The sequence below is a fragment of the Vipera berus genome (assembly GCF_964194415.1).
Source record: "Vipera berus genome assembly, chromosome: 3".
NCBI lineage: Eukaryota > Metazoa > Chordata > Lepidosauria > Squamata > Viperidae > Vipera > Vipera berus.
The window spans coordinates 92,810,529-92,826,371 of record NC_138204.1 but is presented as its reverse complement, the minus strand read 5'-3'; positions in this window follow the sequence as shown (position 1 = coordinate 92,826,371).

The window sequence follows — 15,843 nt, the reverse complement described above, 5'->3', positions numbered from 1 at the left end:
ATAATAATCTTTCTTACAATGATTAGTTTCCTACTGCTAATGGAAATGGAAAATCAGGTTCTTTGGCAGTTACTTTTGAAGGATGGAGAGCAATGAAGCTACTGTACTTTCCACAAATATATACAGTATATAATAAAACATATGAGGGATATCCTATCACATCTGTGTGATTGCCCCTGGCCTGGCAATCCACACTATGGTCTACACAGCTGAAAGGTTTTCCATTCCTTTTTATAAACCAATCAAATAAACCAATCATATCTAGTCTTCAGTACAAGCAAGCAAGATCCTTTTGTACACAGTTCTCTGAAAGTTTTTTTTATTAGCACATCTTTCAACACATTTACATAGTCTGTATTTTACAGGAAAGCACTGTGCAGTAGACATAAAGTTTACTGTACTGATACTTGACTGCTTCAAAACCTGCCAAATTTGGTACTCAGTGCATTTTGATACAAAAAAATATGTTGTCCTGGTATTTATTGTTTGTTTGACACTGGACATGTTGTGATAGGAAGAGGGGGATAGCTGCAGAGAATGGACAGGAAGTCAGCCCTGCTGGAAAGTTTGCTGACATAAGAAAAGGAACAGACTGGAGGTTCTTCTTGGCTGAAACAAAGGGCCATGTGGTAAGTCATGTGGTTTCCTTGGTACTTGTCATTTTTAGTACTCATCACACTTCCTGGAACCAATTAATAAGTACCAAGGTGCCACTGTAACTCTATGGAATATATTTTTTATTAGAGTTTCAGCCCACTTTTATTATTTTGTAACTCAAGGTGATAACCATACATAATATTCCTCCTATTTTCCCCATGACAACAACCATGTGAAGTGGGGTGGGTGGAGAGAGAGCGACTGGCCCAAAGTTGCCCAATCAGCTTTCATGCAAAGACAGAACTAGAATTCACACTTTCCTGGTTTCTAGGCCAGGATCTTCACCTCTACCCCAAACTGGCTTTCAAACTGGATTGATGGTGAACGCATATTTGTGACCATTCAAGATATAAAATGGAATTACAAATCATCTTTGGGGGAGTGAGAAAGCTTCAATGGTAAAATATAATTTCTTTCAAACATCACTAAAAAAATGTATGACATTCCAAATTAGGAGCTGAAGAAAAATGATAGTTCTCTGTGTGTGCACACGTGTCTATCTCATTCCAAAACCCTTGGCCTGTGCTACTGTTGTTCTCTGGAGATTTTCTCCTTTCCTCTCCTCACCACTGCTGCTCTCGCTTTCATCAAACAGTGAATGTCATCCAGTTTTGTCAGACTTTGCTTCAGCCATTTTTGTCATATCAGGCAAATAGAAGCTTTGAAGAGATTGCAAGATGACCAGAAATAGTTTACAAATGCCAGGCACATCACAGAAGTGATATTAGCATAGGAGAACAGGTTTTTTCCTAGAGAACAACTGAATGTTAACTGCAAAGTCATTTTACCTGCATATCTTTAAAAGTGTTCTTAACAACGATGGCCTGGTTGCTTTTATTCAGGCTTTATTTTCTTAATTTCCTCCTTTGTGTTTTGCCATTAAAAAAAATAGATGTCTTTTACTGTTTGCTTAGCACAGCAGCTAAAAAACTGGTCTGCAAACGTGAAACTCATTTTTAAATCATATTCCCCCCCCACACACACACATTCCAACATCATTCTGACTTGGCTTCGCCCATTTCTTGTCCCTGCAGGATGGAGAATATTAGTTTGACTTCTCTTCAGAAAGGCCAGATAAATATTTTGGTAATAAGGATATTTATTGCTGCTGCTGCAAAGTAGAACCAAGACAAAATTTTGCAGTATAAATGCCTGAGCCAGTTCTGCTTGCTTGTAGGATCTACTAATCCTTCCAATTTCCACACACCGGTATTCTATGACAGGCAGTGCGGTCTAATGCTTAGGGCATTTGGCTAGAAAACAGCACTCTAGTTCCTGCCTTAGGCAGTAAATCCAGCTGGGTGACTGTGAGCTAGTCATTCCCACTCAACTATAGGCAGTGGCAAGCAAGTTTGTAAATCAGTTGCTTGTGTAATTCTGACAAATTGTGAATTACATTGACTTAATTAGAAATCAAAGGGTGAAGAGAATGATAAATTCTATTCACTATGAATTTGAACATGGAACGAGAATTAAATGCTAACCAGTTGAGTATATAGGCTTTGTAGCAAATCACCAGATGGCAAAGTTTTTTTTTTTATGGAAGAGTGTGACTCAGGTTTTTGAGGAGCCATTTTGATAACATGTATAACATTTCTTGAGTCTAAAGCTTCTACATTTCTAGATGGTCATTAGATTTTGCCTCAAGCACAGAGGAAAGTAAACTCAGAGTTTATTCCACAGATGAAATAACTGAGGCATTTAGATAAGCCACAATCTATCAGTCTTCCACTCTGTGTTCAGTGCTTGATTATTAATCTTTTGAATACAGTTTTAACAATGAAAGAGGGTAATTTTATATATTTCAGATTCATTGTTGTGTGTGTTTTTTTTCTGGGGTGGGGGTAATAATATTGCAATGCCTAAAGATTTGTAGCTCCAGAGTGGCAAACATCTATGAAATGAATATAAGAAAAAAAATTCAGCTTAGTTTGACCACAATGGTTCAACCTGCCCCATGACAGTTTCATACCTAGAGTAATGATTTGTCTTTCATTTTTAATAGAAATCAGATATACCTCTGCACAGTGCACAATTTTCGTGCTACTCACATTTTTCTTTTATCGATTTCCAGTGTTCGGATCCTGCTTTATTGAAAGTATCTTCCCCTCCTAGTGCAAAATGTCAACTCAGTTTACAAAATGCCGCATCTTTTCCATCACTGGTTTCTATTCAGTTAAGTCACTCACCCAAGCCAATGTTCAAAGTAGAGCACTGGCTGCAGAAAAGTAGCAGTGTTTCTTGATAATCCAAATGAGATTATGACAAGTGCCACTATCTGTAACAACTGACAAGCTGTCTGTGTATAATATGCATTTTTTGTTGATATGAAACTTACAGAACCAAAATGCCTTTACTGTATATCTCCATCCTACATATGTTATATTTATGTAACCATTTGAACTTCACACCAGGATGACTTCAATATCTAGGGATTATTTTGCTTCAGTTATATTGAAATTTAGCTTCGGAAGAAAACCTGTGACCATATTTTAGATAATATATAGGGCCAAATAAAAGTCTTAATCCAAACAGTAGCAACAGAAATAAATAAAAATATAAATATACCATGTCCTGTTTCTCAATATATGAAAAGGTTGATTGAAGCCTATCTTTTAGATTTTCTTCCAATTAATTCATGATTTGAACTCTTACTGCTTTATCCACAACATTTCTTCTTTCCAGTATGCTAAGCAGAGTTACTAAAATGGTGTGATTGGAAAGGGTTTAACGTGCATTTTTTTAGATGTTCTACTTGCTTATCTTTGTACGAGCCATTTAGAGAATTTTATATCCATATAGGCAATAGAGAATAATTTATAATAAACAAATAGAGAATATAAAATAGTTGTTTGAACTTGATGGTGCTTTACAATTCAGGGATGCAATTTTTTTGCTCGCTTGTCAATAATACTAGGATTGTGTCCGACTGCAATAATGCTATCATGATATAGTAGATTGTGCTTCATGTAACAATAAGATGGTTGTGGGGCATAGAAAGGATCTCTGGTACTACCATTATAAACTCTTCCACTCCTCCCACCCTCAACCCAACCCAAATATTGAAATCTCCATTTCAGTTTGATCAAAAAGGAATTGTGTGAAATGCCCTCTATTAAATTATTAAAAATTTAGCACTTTGTATGGTTGGAGGCTGAGCCCCTGTTAAGTGGAAGCCACCTCTCCTCTCATCAATGATTGAGAAAATTGGAGGTGAACTTATTTATATTGCTAGTTGGGACTGACAGATAAGAACTTGCAGGAAGGCATTTTTGTGTGTATGGGAGATTCTTTCTGTCATCTAGGTGATTTCTGCAGGACAGAATGCAGGATTAAATAGTTCTTCAGTCTGCTCTAACATAGCTCTTTTATTCCTGTAGTCATCTGAAGGTATCATTTTTGTATTAACCATATACAATCATCCTCTACTGTCTTACAAGAGAATTCATAAACATCATGTATGCATTTCTGCAGGAACAGAGAAGATATGTTAGTAATTTTATAGTAACATTTATTAGTTAAGAGTTAGATGTATAACTTTTATTGCTAACTTGTCTTCCCCCTCTTCCCAAATTCCAGAAACATGCAGAATTGTTTATGTTAGTCTAGGGCAGTAATAAAGATTTGATGATGATGCAGAATTATACTCAAAGTGGAATTTGTTTCAGGTCAATCTATATACAGTATGTATATTCGGATTACCTCTACCGCTTATAGATGTTTTGTCTTCACCTCTATGCAGAGAATTTAAAGATTCCTATCTTTTAGTGACATTCTAGTTAAATGTGGTACAATTACGGTAGTACCTTTTTAAAAATAGCCATTGATTCGGATTAGTTTATGCTGAGTCAGGAAGTATAAGCTCAGAGTCATTTCAAGTGGTTTATACATTTTACTTGGCTTGCTTTTCAGTTTCAAGAAGAAAAGAAAAAAAAACTTTGGAATGGAAATAGGGAAAATTTATCTTATTTGTACATTTTCACTTTCTATCCCAGTACTTAAGCTTTGAAAATTGTCTCACTGATATTCTTTTGTATATTTCTTTTTAAAAAAATTCTGCAGTGAATTCTAATAGTTTGAAGCCATAATGAACTCCCATTTGGCTCTTGCTCTTCAGTCAATGTTCAAAACTTTGACTATCCATTGTAGAATGGATAGTCAGGTGGTGATCTCTAAGATTGGTTATTTGTACATGTTTCATTACCCAACTAGGAAAAATCTTCAGTGTTACTGAGTGTGAGGCTTAATCCCTGTTTCCTTTAATACAATAGCTTCCCCTACTAGTCCCGATTAGGTGTGTGGTTTTCTCCTTGGTAGGTCCTTGATTAGTTTTCTGCTTGATTGTCTGGTGTTAATCTCTGGTTATCTGGGTGTTTGTTGTTGGACAGGAATTTATTTTGGTCTTTTTGTTTCCTTCTTAGCTTTTTTATTGTCTCTTTTGAATAGTGTGTATATGTGGTTTATCTCTATGTGTCTATTAATGACTGATTTGTTTGAAAGTCAAACTTTTAGGAATTTCCTAGCATTTTTTAAATTTAAAATGTTATTCTTTTCTAGCTTATGTTGGTTGTATTTTAGTGGTTTGAGTGATTAGGCATTTGTTTTAACAAAGCTACATGAGTAACAAAACATCTTGGAAACAAGTAAAGGCCATTACAACCACACAAGATCACTGTAGCATAGAAGCCATCTAAATCCCTCCAAAACATCTTAAGTAAACCAAAAGATACAGTAGCTCAAGAAGAAAAATCAGAAAAAAATCTATAACATACAGAGTAAGGACTGGAACAGCCACGATGTAAGACAAATTAGCAAAGTACAGCTATGCAAACCAACAAAGAAGACATAATGAAAACTCCTTAATTTTATAACAGATGAACAGAGTCAACCATAGTTTCAAATGAGAAACTTTAAGCAGTCTAGATCAGGGGTGTCAAACTGCCAGCCTGCGGGCCAGACACGTCATCTGGAAGCCACGCCCACCCCATTGACGCCAATGGCAAAACCATCCTGATACATTGCATGACATCATGTGACGTCACGAGTTTGACATGTCTGATCTAGATCAAGCTAAATCCAAAAATGCTAGGGAATTCCTGGAATTTGGCATTCAGACTAATCAGCCATCAATAGACAAATAGAGATAAACCACATTTACACACCATTCAGAAGAGATGAATTAACAAAACAAAATGGGGAGCAAAATACTTACAAGCATTGATGATATTACTTGGTTAGATAATTTGATTTGATTTGATTTGATTTATTATATTTATATAATAAATATATAAATATATCACGGGTAGTGATGGGAGCACCCCGATACTCCCATATTACACCCCTCCTGCGTGAGCTGCATTGGCTACCGGTTGCCCTCCGGGTGAGATTTAAGGTGCTGGTACTTACCTTTAAAGCCCTACATGGCTTAGGCCCGGGATACTTGCAGGACCATCTGCTGCCGGGAACGAATTCCCATCGCCCAGTACGCTCACACAGAGAAGGCCTCCTCAGGGTACCGTCAGCTAGGCAATGTCGGCTGGCGACCCCCAGGGGGAGGGCCTTCTCTGTGGGAGCGCCAGTCCTATGGAATCAGCTCCCCCGAGCTTCGGATGGCCCAAAATCTCCAGTCCTTTCGCCGCGGCCTCAAAACACTCCTTTTCCACCTGGCTGACCTGGACTGACAGGCATTTTAATTATATTTACAATTTTTAATTTTATTTTTAATTTTTAATTTTAATTTATTGCACAGATGATTTTAATTTTATTTTTATCTTAATTTCTGTACTTATATGTTTTGTTGTTAGCCACCCTGAGTCCTTCGGGAGATAGGGTGGGATATAAATCCCATTAATAAATAAATAAATAAATAAATATTTATATGCCCCTCTTCTCCCTAAGGACTCAGGGTGGCTCACAACAATAAAAACTAAAAAAGAACATGAAAATACAAAATTTAAAAAAGAATTAAACAGTAGATATGTTCAATACATAGTAATTTAACCCCATAAAACCAAATTTAAAACCAGGGCTTTTTTTCTCATAGAATGCTCAGAACGGAGTTCCGGCACCTTTTGTGGATGGAACCTTGTAGCATGGGCAAGGTGGGTTGTATGACATGTGTGAGTTCCGGCACCTTTTTCTTTTACAAAAAAAGCACTGTTTAAAACCATAGTCAGTCCAGGCCCTATTGTTGAAATATCCATGTCTTCAGGTCACGGCGAAAGGACCAAAGGTCGGGGGCCATCCGCAGCTCAGGAGGCAGCTCATTCCAGAGGGTTGGTGTGCCCACAGAGAAGGCTCTCCCACTTGGGGTTGCCAGCTGGCATTGCTTAACCGACAGAACTCTGAGGAGGCTGACTCTGTGGGAGCGAACCGGGCGATGGGAGGTTGACAATGGCAGCAGGTGGTCTCGCAAGTACCCTGGGCCTAAGCCATGTAGGGCTTTAAAGGTAATTACTAGCACCTTGAATCACACCCGGAGGACAACCAGAAGCCACTGAATCTCATGCAAGAGTGAAGTAACATGGGGGTATCGAGGAACTCCCATAAGTACCTGCGCGGCCGCATTTTGCACCAGCTGAAGCCTCCGGGTGTACTTCAAGGGCAGCCCCATGTAGAGAGCATTACAGTAATCCAGGCGAGAAGTGACAAGGGCATGGGTGACCGTGCATAGGGCATCTCAGTCCAAAAAGGGGCGCAACTGGCGCGCCAGGCGAACCTGTGCAAAGGCAAGCAAATATTCAAACTCAGAGAGCACCAAGGAGTCCTCAGTTCAACCCTGAGCTACAGCTGTTCTCTTCTACTTGATAATCCACTTTAGATTTAAATTATTGCATTGCCATGGGAATTAATTCACTTGGCTACCTTTTATCGCCATCTTAGATAAATAGAAATATGGTCATTTTGTTTTACTACCCATTCGTGTCTGTGATTCCTTTTTATTTCCTCATGCAAAATTTTGAGAAGCAAGGACATGCAAATTTATTTTAAAAGGGTTCCTGTCCTTCAGAGAGCTTGTCCTTTTGTCAGTGGCCTTACAAATAGTTGGTCACTGGGGGGACATTACTGCATAGACAAAGCAGGAGCCAAGAAGCCATAAATATCTTAATTTGAGCTTCTTGAACTGAGGTGTAGTTATGTAAAGCAGCATTAACCACATTAATACTGCCTTTACATTGTCCGCTTTAAGACCTATCATGTTAATATATTAATCTTTTCAGCAAGTGACAGTAAGGAAAAGAGAATGAGAGAGTGAGAATTGAATCATCCCATTTTTTTAGGGGAGATTATATTCTGTGTTCCTCAAAAATGAAAAAAAGGTGATGATCCCTAGTTTTGATGCTCATGTGCAGTGTAGATTAATTCACTTAGAATGTGTTTTCCAATTGCCATTTGTCAAGAGTGCATTCAAAGGGCAAGGCTTGTATTTAAAGAGGTTTCTCTGTTGAGAGATGGCTCTTTAATCCAGTAGAGGCTTCCATAGGTTGGAATGGAGGGGAAAGTGCTTTTCTTTACCAATGCATCCTCCATGGTTTTTTGGAGAAACCATCAATGTCAATTAACAAAATATTTCTTGCAGCATATTTGAGGGTGGGTTATATTTAGGGGAAAAAAGCTTTATTACTTCTTATTGCCAGGAAAATTTCTTGATTGTCCACTAAATGGGAAAACTGCTTAATGTGGTTCACTGCTTATACCTGGCGTCTTATTCATTTTTTTTATTATTTTAATTCCATTTATATCCCGCCCTTCTCCGAAGACTCAGGGCGGCTTACAAGCTTAGCAGTAGCCTTCATTCTATGTATATGCCTGCTTATTAGGGCTTTCACACACACACCCCAAGCGGCATTATTACAAAGTCAGCTTAATTGCCCCCAACAATCTGGGTCATTCATGGCTTTCTCAAGGGCATTTTTTTTTGTTTGCTATATTCTGCCCCTTAACTTCCCCCCCCCTCTTGTGGTGGCCATTGCTCCTTCAAGTTGGCCAATAGAGGAGCACTACAAGTAGAAGGTGAAAAAATACATCTTCCTTGGTCTTGTTATAGTTTCTGTTTGTCAAAATAATAATAACAATAAAAAATATCATCCCCACCTCCAGACCTGCTGCTGCATATGAATGTGCAACCCCAATTTCTGAAAGCATCCACAGAATGTGAGAAAGCAACCCAAAGTCTTTGATTCTAAAGTGAAGAATAAAGAGAGGATCCAGATGTGTGTGATGAAGGATGAGTTCACATCTATCCTTGCTGCATTTCCTCTGGAGCAACAGCAGAGCTAATTGACTTTCAATTAACTTCTACATATAAAGATGGGTGAAAACCCATAGCATTGTGGAGATGTAAAAAGACTGTGTTGGTTGAGGAATGATACAGCTATAACACCTGGAACAATTCTACAACTTTTGCTTAATAACCATTCAAAGCTATTATGGATGTGCCCAAAAGCTATGAATAATCCATTTTTGAACTTACAATGGCTACAATTCCCTCCTCCATCACTGTAATTTGCAATGTTTTTTACTTCCAGTTTCTAGCAAAAAAACGTCCATTGAGAAAAACTGATTCGCTTACTGTCCACCACAAAAAATAGGGCCTGGTTACATGATGCCTCAATGACCACAGTGACTTAGAACTGTAATTCCTGGCTCAGTTATGGCCATTAGTTGAGGATCACCTGTAGGATCAGCTGTAGGAAGGAAAAATGTCTACTAACCCAGGGGTCTTCAAACTTGGCCCCTTTTTGACTTGTGGACTTGTGCATGCTGGCTGAGGAATTCCAGGAGTTGAAGTCCACAAGGGCGGTATAAAAATATAATAAATAATAATAATAAAAGGGCCAAGTTTGAAGACCCCTGTTCTAACCTGATAATGTGAGGATCTGTAAAATATTCATTTCTCCTCTTGAGATATTGCTAAACCCTCACTGGAAAATTTGCTATAATCTTTAGAGAATTAAAACAGTGGCCACCGTGAGCTTGTTGAGGCTTATGGACAATACCTTGCAGTAGTTTAGAATTTATCCTTATGAAGACAGCAGCCTAAGGCTTTACTTTTAGTTTTTAATTTTTTATCTGCAAAGGTTGCTAAGACATATTTGCTCTGTAAAAGAAGATGTCAGGCTGGTGTTCATTTTTTGTTTTGTTTTGTTTTTTTAAAGTGGAGAGGGTCAGACTAAAAGATGGAAAATGGTGTATTTTGCCTTGCAGAAGTTTTCTATGCACTGGCATCTATACAGATAATGGTCAACTTATGAACTGAGCCCAACATTTCTGTTGCCAAGCAAGACATTAGTTAAGTGAGTTTTGCTTCATTTTATGATCTTTCTTGCCACAATTGTTAAGTGAATCACTGCATTTACTAAGCTAGTAACAGGGTTTTTAAGTGAATCTGGCTTCCCCATTGACTTTGCTTGTCACAGGGTCACCAAAGTTGATCACATGACCCCAGGACACTGCAACCATCATAACTACATGCCAGTTGACAAGCGTCCTAAATTTTGATCATGTGATCACGGGGATGCTGCAATGGTTGTAAGTGTAAAACACCATCATAAGTCAGCTTTTCAGTGCTATTGTAGATCTGAATAGTCACTAAACAAATGGTTGTAAGGTGAGGATGACTTGTATGCCCATTTATGGCTTGGCCGGAATTATGCTTAGGATCAGCTACAAAAACTTTTATGCAACCTGGTAGCTTCATAAGTTATGCTCAAACAGATAGGTTAATACATCTCATTGCACCCTAGAAGAGGTGCATCCTAGAACAGGATCTTTCTGGTTAACAATTTTGATGACATCAAGTGTTATTTTAGTTACCTATTCCATTTATCTATCGATTGATTGATTACTGATCCCAATCACTTAATGTCTCTTAGACTCTTATTGATTACAAAGCCTTTCTCCATGATGATTTTATCCCTAGCCTAGTCTTTCAGGTCTTTCAATGGTGCACCATCATCACTGTAACCAGTGTCCATCTACCTTGCTAACTATATTATGCAGGACTGAGTTACAGTGACTGGCCTAAAGTCACCCAGTTGGCTTTGTGTCTACGGTGAGACTAGAATCCACAGTCTACTGATTTCTAGCCCTCAGGCCTTATTATAGGGTCTCATAGATCTTCATATTTTAAACTGGCTGGATGCCTCTTTGGGCTTTAAACTGTATATGTTTCTATTTTCCCCCCTTTAAAAGTAGTGATGCACACAGATATATTGGAGGAAGGACATAATAGAATAGAATAGAATAGAATAGAATAGAATAGAATAGAATAGAATAGAATAGAATAGAATAGAATAGAATAGAATAGAATAGAATAGAATAGAATAGAATAGAATAGAATAGAATAATAACTTTATTGTCACTTTGAATGTACACTAATTGGCATACATTAAAATGAAATTTCATTGCATACATCTCTCAAAGGGTCACCACCTCCGATATACACTACAAATGACAAAAATAAATAAATACAGAATTATGCATATACCCACATATATTAGATGATACAGAGAAACAACAGTCTAGTTCGGGTTATGTATACATGTGCATGGTGAGAAAAAAACCTATTGGTGAAACCAATTCTGGAATTTCTGATTGATGAGCTTTCTTTCTTTCTTTCTTTCTTTCTTTCTTTCTTTCTTTCTTTCTTTCTTTCTTTCTTTCTTTCTTTCTTTCTTTCTTTCTTTCTTTCTGCTTAGACAACTGTTAAGTTTCTGTTCCAGAGCCTTAAGTGACATTAGATTCCATTACAGAAGTAGGTGGAATTTTGAAGATGTTTTCCAACAGAAGATACAATCAATTAATTATTCTATTAACATCAGATTTCAGATATTAAAACTACTCTGACCTTAGTAATTCAGATGAGAGTCTTCTGTATCTATACCGTGACCCCTATATCTTTTTCTTATTTTCTTTTAATGTCACAAACTGATATATTTCTTTTGGTAAATATCTGGCCTTCGTCCACAGCATCACATTTTGAAAAAGCCCTTTGACATTTTAAATTGTTGACTTGGTTGATCGTTATCTATTTAAAAATGTTGCACCATAAATTCCAATTTTTCTTTTTCTGAATAGGAGAGACACACATCATTTCAATATAGAGCAGCAAAAGAAATGCAACAGTTGGCGTCCAAGCTTTGCAAATCCAAAAGGCTTGAGAGAGCAAGAGAAAGACTAATTGTAGCTCTGAGATAGGAGACAACATTCTTCCTTCTAAAGGACATAAAAATCAATTACTATAATTTTTCTTCCTGATACATGAAGTACTATCTAAGCTTGTTTTTCTGGTCTCTAATTGGTACTAGCGGAAAAGGGCTTGAACCAGATGGAAAGAACTGGCAGGATGTAGAAGGTGGAATGGGATAGAGGCATAAAGCAGATATAAATAAATGAAAGGACATTGTGTTTTATAATGCTTCCCAATTAATGCATAATGTAGATCCTTAGTTTAAGATCGAGCATCACTAGCTTAGTACGGGGTGCCTTCTCCTTTGCTTCCATTTCCTCCCAGTCTTGATTAGGATAATGGCATAGGATTTATTTCTTTCCTTGCTGGTATAGAGCCTGATGCAAAGCCAAGTGACAGAAGAGACAGCAGTGCCAAATTGTTATGCCGAGGGCAATGAGTTATCTCATGCATACAGTTATACAAATACACAACCTGGAACTAATGGGGAGAGAGGATTTCATTCATATTCATTGGGAAAAAATAGCTAATATTTCCTAACATAATAGTAATGGTGTTTATTTTTTATGTAGAAATTGTACATAAAATCTGATATGTAGAATTTGTTATCTTACTCATATATCCTATAGAGAGTGTGGGAGGGAGAGACTTTTAAATTTTAAATATTTAAAGACATCAGATATGAGATTAATTTTTAATTGCATACTGTACATACAAGACTGTCCAGCCAAAATTAGTTGCCAAAATATAAATAGCAATCCTTGCAACTAATATCCACAGTTGAATTCTTAGGTTTAGTAGATTTCTAGAGGGCAATAAAATAAATAAAATAAAAATAATTTAAAAATCCTTGATTAGTAGGTTCTGTGGATATCTACTCAGAAGACAGACTCATTGAATTCAATGGTGCTTATAGCCCAAATAAGTCCTATACTGATTTTTCTGGTTTAGGTCACTTATGAATTTAATAATTTTATGTCTGAGTAGGCATATATAGGAATATAGTCAAACAGAGTCTATTTACAATAATAGATCCTTTCACTGCCTAAAGAGATTTTGCCATCTTTTGAAGCATTTTAAAAACCTGTTAAAGAGATGACAGAAGGTGAGTATGGAGCATATGTAGTGCTGCTGTTTCCTCCTAGCACTTTCAACTGTGGAAAAAATGTCAGGATCTGACCAACTCAAAAATAAACCATTCATAATTCTAATAGTATCTAGTTAACTTAGCAAGAATGTGCAGTTTGTTTTATCATTAGTCGCTTAAAAATTGTGAGAATTGTTTGCCTACAATCCAGTTATTTTACTGGTGAGATGAAGTTTTGAAATAATGATATCACTGAACTATGAATAATAATTTCCATCTGGGAATATGAACAACCTGTTTCCACTGAAAAGGACTGCATTTCAAGGTGATTTAACAAAGTTCCAGAATAGGTAAGAATTGTGGGGTCCTTGGTGCTCTCTGAACTTCATTGCAGATGTTTCTTTACCCAACTTGGTAACATTATCAGTTACCTACAGTAGTAGGGTAATGAAACATTTACAAGAAAACAACCAAGCTTATAACAGCTCTATAGGTATATGGGGAATGTCATGAAGAAGAAATGACAAAATATGCATAATGATCTTGCAGGGCAAACTTTGTCTTGTATATGTTCATTCTGACATAATAATGTAATAACTTTGGTGCAACATCACCATGCATATTACATCATTTTGGTGAAAACTCCAGATTCAGCAGATACTCTGAACAACTACTAGTGTGAAGAACATTTCTTCTCCTTTCTTTCTCTAACAATTCTCATTAAATTTAGTAAAGAAATTATTTTGATTGGTTTCAAAGGGAATTTTTTTCTTTAAAAAAATGCTCAGAATAGGTTCACATTTGTTACATTTATTCCTTATAAGATGGCCAAGACACATATGTGCCAATAATCTTTCACTGTACAATCATCTTGGCCAACCTCCTACTTTTTCATGCTTCAGTTAAACTCTAAAGGAAAAAGTTGGAAGGGCTGGAGGGTAACTTGAGCCTATTCCAGAAGCATTGGCATTGGCATTCCAGAAGCATGGGCAGCTAGACAGGCTATAGAGTGATGAAGAAATCTGGGACAAAAATCCCTGCAACCAGTGAACAAAGTTGTAAAAGAATTCTCAAGCACCATTGGAATACGAAAGAAAAATAAAAAAAAAACAAAATTTGCAAGAAGGAAAATACTTCTGACAGATCAAAGTCCAGACTTGGATATTTTCAGAGCACTGACATATAAGTCTGTTAATGCACATGAACATGTATTTATGAATGGCTATATATATATGTACATGTATGATTGGGTGAGAATGTATGGGGGGGAAAGAGCAAGAGGGAGATGGAGAAAAACAGAAACAGATCAAAAGCATGAAATTTATTGTGTGTTGTATTTACAGCTCTCTTGCCTACTTCATGCTTCATGTTTGAGAAACACAAGGTTAGATGACTGTGCACAACTGATGTCGTTCTTGCATGTAGGAATGATGTATGCACATATCTCTGTGTGAATGAAATGTGTATAATGGCAGGCTTACATTCAACCCTCAAATTTTCAGCCGAGACCAATACTAAAATAGTACCATATTTTTTAGTGACTGGTCGACACTAGAAAACCAAGAGTTGGCTTTATAGACAGTATAGTGATAATCCATTCCAGTCCTGTGGAATTTAATGATAGGCTCTTTCCCTTTACTTAAGGTCAGACTTAAAAACTATAAATACGTTCCAGAGAGGTAAGAATCAATTCAATTCAGATAGTTTATGTGAGGGAAAGAAGGAAAAGACAGTCCCTCCCTAATTGTTCCCAGGGTACAGTATATGCTTCATGTGGGTCGTAGTCTGCTTCCTTTTGGCAAATTTCTGTCCATAGGTATGGAATAATAAAGAAGTCGATTTGGACAAATCACAAAATATCTTTCTTGGTTTTGGGAATCTGACAGGCAGCAATATTGGCTTGTGTTATGGAACTACTGATCTCCTTTATCCAGGTGAAAAAGCGAAAATATGGTCTAGATAAATTTTATTGCAAAATCTCCGTCATGAAGCATTTTGAGGGAAAAACTGTTTTTCCAGACAACTCTTGCAGTAGCAATGGCTTTTAAAATGTATAGTTATGCTCCCACTATTGGCTGCTCCTTACTATTTCAGCTTCTTTATTAGGGGAATCTGTTTGGTCCTTAAAGCATTATAAATATGTAACGTGTTCTATATAAGTACTTTAGAATAGAAATTGTCAATATTTTTAAACTCTAAAAGCCACTCAGGTTTTTGGATAACATGCTGAATATCCATTTACATATCATCCTCTTTCCACCCCTTGCTACAGCCTCTCTTTCTGCAGGGATACTGGAAGCAAATGTGAAGCAAAAAAGTTCCTTTTTCCTTCTCTCTCTTCTCTCTCCTTCTTCTTAGCTATGATTGTGAGGAGGCTGGGAATGTAGTAGGCAAATCATTTGATGATTATCTCATAAACAGCAACTCAGCTCAGGTGGTGAGAGGTCTGAGAAGAAGTTTTTCAAAGAAGCTTCTAAAATGACACTTTAATTAATTCAGTCAATTAATGGGGGCTGCATTTGTTCATGTAGATAGGACACTGAGTCTGAACATCATTGAGAGGTCATCAGCTCAGCAGTTCAAAACCTGAGAATGTGAGCTGCATGATGGAATGAGTTCCTGTCAATTTGTCCCAGCTCCTGCCCAGGTAGCAAATTTGTCAATTTGTTCCTGTCAATTTGTCCCAGCTCCTGCATTCAAAAGTATACAAATGCAAGTAGATTAATGGGTACCACTTCTGTTTTAAAAATAACAGGGATGTGAAAGGAGCCTCCTCAGGCATCCCTTGGGTGATGGTGCTGTCATTGGCTAATTCTCTCAACCTGGAAGTGCCTTGATAGGTGCTTCTGACACAAATACAATAGTAGTATTAATTCACGATAACTGAGTCTGTGAAATTCCTATTACA